The following is a 10,136-nucleotide window of genomic DNA, read 5'->3' as shown; positions in this document are numbered from 1 at the left end:
TGTGCACAGTTAAAATATGTATTAATCCGTGACTGCCAATCTCAAAACCCAACCCTCCCCCTCCCAAGGAAAAAAAAATCTTATATTAAGATTCACTGTAACATACAAAAATATGTCATTTATTTTGGGTTGGCCGACTCAAATTTCTACAGTTTTGGGGAAGTACGGTCGAAATTTGGCAGCTAAAAAAAAAAAAAAAAAAAAAAAAATGGCGGATTTTTTTTTTCGGATAATGTTTGTATGTGTTGATATTTCTGCACAACAAGCTTGAGTCACCACAATCCTTAGATCCTCTTTTCACCCCTTTGTAACGACACCTCCTAACTGCTTATCTAATTTCAATTACGTTCTTTGTGAGTGGCTTAGCGTGCGCCTATGAAACAAGTTGTATAATATTTTAAAGCTTAAATACGCATAAATGAATATATATAATAGCATGATAATTAGAAATGCAGCGGACATCTTCATAAGCAGATGGCTCCATAGTAGATGGGACCAGGTTGCAAGTAGATTGAGATAAGTAGATTTCAAACATGAGCGAGAATGGCTCATTACGTGGCAATATGCGTCGTCTTCTCACAATATGATACTCATGCATGCCGATTGTAAGTCACAGGGAGGACATAGCGATCTAACTTTTTAAGTTTATGGTTGGAAATCCACATTGCGATTTGATGGCTAGATAACCGGTAGTTTAGTGTAAGATGATACGTTAAATAAGCTGTTAAAATGGCTGATTTATAATACTTTAATTGCCTTTGTAAAGCTGTCATCATTACCGTAGTTAAACATCATATCGGGGTAAGCATATATTTTGTGCCATTATCGTCGAGCCAGAATCAATTTTTTTTTCGTGTTTTTGGGGGTATGGTTTCCTTTTTTTTCATGTGAAACACATGACTGTTTTTTTTTTCAAAGAAAACACAGAGCACGTACTTCACATACTTCTGCATGCGTTATGATTCATAGAAAGTTCAAGAATTACTTAAGGACAATAATATATATATCTACACAATCTTTGATATTGTTTTTTTTTCTGTTATTCTTGGTTTTTATGAAACGACATCCATTCATTTTTGGAAAGTGAAATTGACTAGACGTGTTTTTATCTGTAAAAGTTTTTTTTTTCTCCCTTTTCCGTGTGATGGATAGTGCAGCGTTTGTAGTACTCTTGTAAACAATCGTATTTATTTCTTTCAGCTTCATTTTATCCCGAATTTCCTAGCATAATAGCTGCACTTGCGAAACGAATACAATGTCAATTGGTCAACATAAATAATGATACTTAATCATTTTTTTTTAATCCTGTCAACTTGCAGAATTGTATATTTTTGTTTTCTTTGACCCCCTGTAATTATTTTCTGCAGCTGCAACTGGCTGGCACTTTCGAAATTTGGATTCACTTATGTCAAATATGCATATAACCTATGGCTACAATGTCTATGTTAAAGAACGTGCTTTTCGAAACCTACAATACCTTCAAAATAAAGCATACCGAGGAGTTTTTGATTCAGGCGATGCCAGATGTGGTGTCATCAAAATGGCAATACCTAATTTGAAATGACATGCCACACAAATATGCAGTCGGTACGGTCAAATCAACAAAGCTACGCACTTCAATTTCTCCATTGCTATATCCTTACATATCACCATGCACTGAGATATATTCTCCACAGATCTCGACAATTCTGACCCTTGTAGTGTTGGATAATTTGCTCCCCGTGTTGCTGGAACGCCTACTGGAAGAACAGCAATCCCATTTCAATAAGCTTCCCCACGATCGCAGCTTAATAGTCCACTTGAATCGATTGGCAAATAACTACATTCGACAAGCCATCGCTCGCTGAGACTCAGCCTCAGTAATTGGACGATCGTCAGTACGTCGAATATTTTGCTTTTGTTTTTATTTTTGTAAATGTCAAGCGAATTCTTTCACTATTCATAGAAATTTCAATAAAAAAAGAAAAAAAAAAACCTTCATTTTGTGTCTCACGAAATGTTATTATTCATGCGTACGCACTTACGACCACAAATGATTACAGAATGTATATGTATATATAACATAATGCCTATGCCTTCAATTTCCGACAGTTGTTTTTCAAGTGCTTTCCATTGTGTATGTTTTTTTCTTTTTAATTCTGCAACTGAATCATTCACTTCATAATTGCCCAATCCCATTATTATCCTTGAATTATGATTATGATGGTGGACATGACGTCATTGATCGTCTTCCTATCCATCATTATTTTGAATCCTGAAAAAAAAAAATATATATATGTTATCAGCATTATCCCCATGCAGCGACAGACGACTGTTCCAATTCTGTTTGTAAGTTGCTTGTAATATTCACATTAGATTTGTAAAAGGACAGATTTCTTGTAAGTGGTTTAAGCGAATTCGTGATTTCGTGTAAGTGGTTTAAGCAAATTTGTAAATTTTGCTTCGTACCATGCCAACGATTCATTATATATGTATGTATAATATATATATATATATATATATATATATATATATATATATATATCTTGGAGAGAAATGTCTGTTTGGTTAATGTCTCGATTACTGAACATACACAACATTAATGCAATGTAATAAAGTGATGGCGGTTTCAAATTTGCCTCGAAATAAAGCAAAAACAGACTTCACCTGACCGAGCTTACGTGAAAGGAGGCGTATCAATAATTTACCATCTCTAGTCGCAAGGGAAGTCAGCGTATTCTGGCAGCAATTCTAAAAACAAACAAACAAACAAACAAAAACTCAGGGGAAGAACGTTGCCTAAACCTTTATTCTACGCTACATCAAGCATCGTTTTTTCTTTCGATTTGGAAGTGTTCAACTTCAATTTTTGCCACAGCAGTACTTGAGAACTCGCTCCTGAATAATTATTGTCCAAAAAAAAAACAACAAAAAAAAAACTCAAGCTTGATCATGTTTTTTTTTTTCTTTTGTTGCTACAAAATCAAGACGGGGCTAAAACTCTCTACAGTGCATTTAAATCCAGTAATTTTCACTAGCATGAGTAGGGTGTTACACGTTACCGTCTTTAGTGCTTAACGGAATCCCAACCAAGCTACTCGTGAAGTACTCTGATGCACAGGGGGAAATCCCTTATGCCCATGTATCATTAAAAATTGTAACAAAAGCATTCATGATTTACATGTATTTGTGTGTGAGTGTTTATGTGTGCGTGTGTGTGAGTCTTAATGTTGCTGCTTTTCTTTTCCCATCCTTTTTCTTTTCTCCTATTGCTTTTGTTTAATTTTGTTGTTGTTTCTCAATTCTGTGAAAGGTTTCATTCAAATATCCTTTTCCCGCTAATGATTAAAAACAACGTTACAATTGAATGAGTGAATGTGTCCCCTCATCTATGGATAAAGGACAACATTTTTTGATGCCTGCAATGAAAATGCATCAATTTGAGGGATATTCAGTTTCGTTTAAGGGAGGTGAAAGTTCTAACGAAATTCTAAGGCTTCAGAGATTCCATGAATCATCAAGAGACCGCATCGTAACATGGAACATCACATTGGCATTTCGTTATTCGATTTTCATCAGAGTAAACCAAATAGGGAGCGAACCAAATGGGTTTCATTTAGAGAGGGTCGATATTAAATTTTGTTGGTCCATGGGTATTGACAAGTATTGAGTTGAAATATCCCCTGGGTTCCCTCTTTCTTTTCTTAAAAGGCGAGTCTCAGACATGTTGGACATTTAGTCAGAAAGAGCAAAATGAAATGAGCACATCGATGGAATTTTGGCCAAAGTTGAACAAAAATTAAGGAAGTTATGAAGTTATTAATCTCCCACATCAAAAAAAAAATTCTAAATACAGATGGTGTGTTGTTAATGCAATTGCCTCGCAATTTGTCGTAAGATATTTACACAAAATGTTAAAAAGAAGTTCCATTTCCTTCTTGCTGCGTCAATCTCATGTCTGTTAAATCTTTACAATCTATTTTGAAATAAATTTGGTAATTCAAACCTGATATCAAGCAGGTAAAACCGTATTTGCTTTATCTTTTTTATGCGATATTGATATATTTAGATATGAGGTATGCGATATACTGATAATTGCAAGGTGATGACATCATCAGTTTACTCCTTCGCATATTCACGAGAACTGTCGAAGAACTGTTGTTTTGCCAAAGTTAGAGAAATCCCACAACTTTATAACTTTCCTATTGTTTCTATCACACTTGGTTAAAATTCTCACAGCATTTCCTGTGAATTTACTCCTTTTTTCATACTACACGTAACTTTTAACTGCTTTGATGTTCGCCTTTAAGGAGAAGAATTAATGTAAATAATATAGCTGTATGTCCGCTATAGACGACGATCGCTCTGGCGGATTTGACTCTACTTTCAACTACTTGGACTGTATCACGAAATGAAATAATGGAAGAGAGTAATTGTGTATATATAATTATATATATATATATATATATATATATATATATATATATATATATGTGTGTGTGTGTGTGTGTGTGTGTGTGATACTCCAATTGCAAAAACGTTCAAAATTGCGTACTAAGTATGTCTTTTTTCGCTTTGTACTGGAATACCGGGGAGGGTTTGCATTCCATTAACAACATATCCTCTTTGATGTTGCTAGCCGTCGTTTATAATTGATATTGTACACCTCCATTACTAAACTTTTGCGCCCATGAAGTCGACTGCATGGTGTCAGCAAAGTGACAGGCAACTTAAGAAAACATGCTATTAGGACTCATTCTCATTCCAATAATTTTTTGCCCCCGCTGCTTTCCTTTTCTTTTCTTTATTTAAGCGATGCTTTTCGCACGATGGGAGGCAAGAACAACAGGACGAGAGAGATTGCTAGCCTTCTTCCATGACCCCTCATTATGTTTAGCACAGGCAAATCGTGAGCAAAGATAGCAGAAGCCATGCGCGTCAACGCAAAGACCTTTGGAAACTCGTGATTTTGACTGTCATTTTCAACCTGGAAAGAGTCTAATCCATCCATCGCTTTAATGAGTATTTTAGCTGTCAAAGGGGAACGGGAGACTAGTTTGAAATCTATCTTAAAAGAGACGGTAGCAGTTTAGAAGTGCCAAACTAAAAGAAAAAAAAAAGATCAAACTGGGTTAAAAGTTAGGGAAGTTACGAAATCATAAAATTTATTGACTTTTTACAAATAGTTGACATAACTATGCAAATGAGTGACCTGATGATGTCATCACATCATCGTTTTCCATTATTCTTGTACAAACAAAACAAGATAATAATTCTGCTGTAAAATGGCAAAATCAGATGATATTCCCTACTGAATTAATTTGAACTAATGATCAGGCAGATATATGGGGAAATGAGACTGTGGCATGTGAATCCCTTGAAGAAGAAGAAAAAAAAAGATCTGCATTCAACCTGATGTCAAATTGCAAGGCGATGACATTATTTGCTCATGAGATTAGACATATTTCGACTATTTCAAGATTCAATTTGGTGGAAATTAGCAAAGCATCACAACATAATGATTTTCTACTTTGTCCTATTAAAATTTCACTGGTCTAAAGTGCCTGTAATACTTTATTCTTAACAGACTAAACTTATCTGCTCTGGTATACCCTTTTAAAATGATAAAATTGCTAGATTCGGCTTTGGCTTTTATACGAACAATGGTTGAGCTTCTTCGAACATAACTGTATCGATATAAAAGTGTGTTTCTTGCAACAACAGAAAGAAAGTGGTCATTCAAAGGCTTGCAGGTAAATCTACAACTAGAAAAAAAAAAGTATTGGAACAGAATATCTCTAAAGGCCATCTGGCTTGGTTTTGCATATCGTTGTGTATCGACCTTCTGCCAATTCTTGACAAAAAAAAAACCAACAACAACGGATGGATGAATATGAATAAATAAATGAATAAATCAATAGATATATACATAAATCAGTTAATAGATGAAAAAATAAGTAAGCAAGTAAGTAAGTAAATAAATAAACAATTAAACAAATAAAACGCCTGTAGCAGAGGCTAGAAGATCGCCAGATCACTGTCAAGATGTCCCGGCGGGGAGTGAAATAATTTTCCTCACGTTATTCTCAAGATGGCTCCGCGGAGATTTGGCTGCAGATACCCGTCTACTCAAGTCCCAGCTCTCAATCCTTGTGCTAACTTGACCAAACGGGAGCAGCATAACTGTTTACAGTATCCATCGTGGAGCATTGACTTGATCGAACTTTACCATGCATGACAATAGCTTGCATGGATACTTCTTCCCTCCTCCCCCCCCCCTCCCCCATCCCTCTCTTTCTCTTTCTGTTGTTGTCTATCCTGATTTCTGCTCTCAGGCATCAATCTAGGTTACACACGTGATACATATGCCCAGTGTAAATCATTGCTTCATAGATTCGCACAATTTTCTGGCTGTACGAGATATCGAGTTTCTTTAGACTTCAGACATGACATAGGAGAAGAAGAAAGAAGAGAGGTGGAAAAAAAAAGAAGGCCGCATAGACTGATTAACCCGTTCCATACTGAATTATGAAATTCCCATAGACTTACTACACAGGCCACAAGGTTCCCGTATTGAACGGGTTAAACTAAAAAAAAAGAAAAAAAAAACCAACAAACACTTAACACTACACTGGAGAGAGAGTTTCTCCTTTAATAGGAAGACACGGTGTCTCTGAATTACTATACCTGAAGAAGAGCTATCAACTACAAGTTACTACTATCATAAGACTATTTAAGATTTTGCTTACAATATATGTTATAAAAGCAATGGACACCGGGCGTCTAAAGGAGAAATTGATATACACACCTTCTTACATTATAAAGGTAATGTTGCCCTCCACAGAAGTACACTTGCATGCATTTTCATGACAACATAAAATAGTATGAACACGTGTGGATGTGTCTCCACAGACTGCAGCAGTCCATGTGATAAAAAGAATGTGAGTACAAAAAAAAAAAAAAATAACGACTCTCGTAGCCAGTGGTAATACCCTCTTCCTCTTAAATAATCAATACTTAAATGATTTGTAAAATTATATCAAAATTTCCAATGATATCATCATCTTCCGTCTCATATTTTTCTTTGTCTTTAACCCTCGTGTGTGCCAACATCCTTTCTCCTGTCCACGCATACGCGTGACATTTGTGCACATTTGACTCACTGGCACAGGAAGAGTTCATGCACCAATTACAGCTCCCACCCCCACCCCTAAAAAAAGAAATAATCGAAACGATAATGCTATTACAACGCAACACTGCGTAACTGTTTGATAAAAATGTGAACACCCTATTCTCCTTTTGATTTCTTTACAAGTCAATCAACAGGACTACGTGATGATATATTTAGTTCTACCTTACTGGTCAAAGGAAAACTTAACAGATAAATGCACTTTGTCTAGAGTGATTATTGTGACCAGTATTTCCATTTCATCAAACATTGTGCAACGAAAAGGGTGAGATACATTCTCTATAGCTTTCTCCATTTTTTTTTTTTTAAGGGGGCTTTCTATCATTTCGTTTGTTTGATTCAAGCGTTCTAAGAACACCAACCCGAGCATGCAGTGCATGGTAGTTATTCTTCAAACCCTGAAGGTAAATCGTTAACCCGTTCTCCATACGGGCTGTGTTAGCCCTGCGGTCAATTCCGGTATGTGTAAAATGTTGGTACTCGGCCTGAGCTTCCTCTCCTCCGGCATGTCAATATTTTTTGTTCTGATAAATACTTTTCTAAAACTCTCCTCTAAGGAGATGGAGACAGAAAAGAGACAAATAAAGAGAAAGAGAGAAGGAGAGAGGAAGAGAGGACGAAGAGTAAGAAAACTGGGAACAGGGAACTACGTTTGCTTTTGTTTTTTATTGGGGTATTTTTTTTTTCTCATCTACGTTTAAAACCCGTCATTTGACGCAATGTTTTGAAAGGGTTTCTCATGATTTCAGGAGACAGCCAAGCTGGTGGATTAACCCTTTCATAGCAACTCATCGTCCTTTCAGATAGGGTTAACACAGGGTAAAGTCAATTCCCGTAAGCAATGCCGCTACGTTTCCATGTCAACAGTGACATCTTCCAACGTCATAACAATACGTTCTTGACATAAAGCCCTTGCGCAAGTTAGTGCTGATGGCACGATACAGTATATTCATTATCAAGCAAAATGCAGCTTATGTGTTCATGCAGTTTACGTGGAATTCAAAGTTTTATTGCTGTGATATGAGCTCTGTTAATGTCGTTTAACAAATAAGGGAAGTAAATCAGTGAACAATTGAGAAGAAAAAATACGAACAAAAAAATCAGAATCGTAAAATTGCAAAATTGTATACAGTTTTCTGAAAAGAGAAATGAAAATTGGTGAATGTCTTTGTAAAAACGAACTGCTCAAGGCGTAGATCAAAGAAAATGGGAGTTTGCTTTATCTTTTAAACTTTTGTGGTTCTTAACTTTTAGGTGTTCTTTTCGTTAATTTTTCACAATTCTGTATGACTTTTTGATCCCTGCCAACTTGATACAAGGGTGCAATTTCCCATAAATATTAAATTTGGATTGTGATATGTCTTCATAGCAGGTGTACAAGTTCAGAATGTGATCTTTGAGGCCAGGAAAGGACAAGAAGTGTTACCTGAGTTTCTTTTATAATGATAATCATGATATGAAAAAATATATTTAAAAAATTATAGTCCTTACGATCAAAATAATATCTAGCGCTTTAAAATTCAAAAGTCAACTTCGAGTGCAAATAAATACATGGACTATAATACGTAAATAAATTTTCGTTTATTTTCCCCATGATCAAAAAGTGAATGAATACATAGAATGAGAGGTTATAACATTAAAATGCAGAAACAGTACAGGAAGAAAGTTCTTGAAATATTTAGTTAGCAAAAGACATTATCTGGATGTCATGAAGACCAACATAGTACGTAGATCTCTTTAGTCCTAATTCCATATTTGTAGTTAAAAGCTGTTATTTGTTTGCATAATTTCGCTTTTCTCCTATACACGATATCCTAAAGTGTTGTCTTTCTATTATTTAGATAGTTAGTAAAGAATTGAGAGTTCATTTCCAAGCTTCAAGTCTGCTCTTTCAGAGTCTGTCCACGAAAGGAAACTTTCTTTATGGCGACTTTTTGTGGTTTTGTGATGATTGGTCACATATTATGACAACGGTGTGACAAATAGTAAACATATATTTCTCTAAGCCAATGTTATTACTGTGGTCATTTCATTCACTTAATAAACAACAACGAACAAACACAATTAAAATGAATGTGATGGAAGCGCCATCCTTTTTCTCTAATTAACACACTCATTAAGTCGATAATGTCTTCAAAGCTTCTCAACCTTTGTAACTTAAAGTACATACTGGAAACATGTGTGTGTGTGCGGGTGTGTGTGGGTGTGCAATGAATTATTGTGTAAGTTGCTCTTACTATATTAATTTTCATAAAATGGTTTTGCTCGCATATTTGCTTCACGTGTGACATAGACTTAACACCTGTCAAACGCCAAGTCATTTTATTTCTTCCAGGTTGTTCTGAAATCAAGGCATTCAGCAAAAAGGCATAGACGCCGTTTTTCATACACACGCGAAACACACACACACACACAAACACACACAGACGCACACAAACAGACACACACACGTGCGCACAAATATACACACACACACAAACACACATACACACAGACGCACACAAACAGACACACACGTGTGCACAAATATACACACACACACACAACGCACAAACACACAAACACATACACAAATGAAAGTTCGTCTGATTATTGATCATTCCCCCTTACACAGAAAGAAAAAGAGAAGAAAAACAAAGAAAAATACTATCCATTTTTGTCGTACACTCCAGCACATCAACTTTCGCTTCTTCCTCACATACCCCGTGACATCACAGCTTGACGAAGTAACGTAAAGCCCCGTCTATCACGTGTTATCAATCACTTCGCTCCCATGCTTATTGACTTTTCCAATACCCATCCCACCCCTTCCCTGCCTCTCTCTCTCTCTCTCTCTCTCTCTCCCACTTCTGGAGTGAGTCAATGCAAAAATAACGCATGTGCTGGCAGCAGCAGCAGCTCCAACAAATGTGACCCTGCACCTCAAAACAAACAAAAAGTCGCCAGACATGAATTTTTAGTTAAGGCC

The sequence above is a fragment of the Diadema antillarum genome, unplaced genomic scaffold (assembly GCF_040938485.1).
Source record: "Diadema antillarum isolate AM-2024a unplaced genomic scaffold, OU_Dant_1.0 scf00000170, whole genome shotgun sequence".
NCBI classification, from domain to species: Eukaryota; Metazoa; Echinodermata; class Echinoidea; order Diadematoida; family Diadematidae; genus Diadema; species Diadema antillarum.
The sequence above is the reverse complement of the archived record's forward strand: the minus strand, read 5'-3'. Positions refer to the sequence as shown.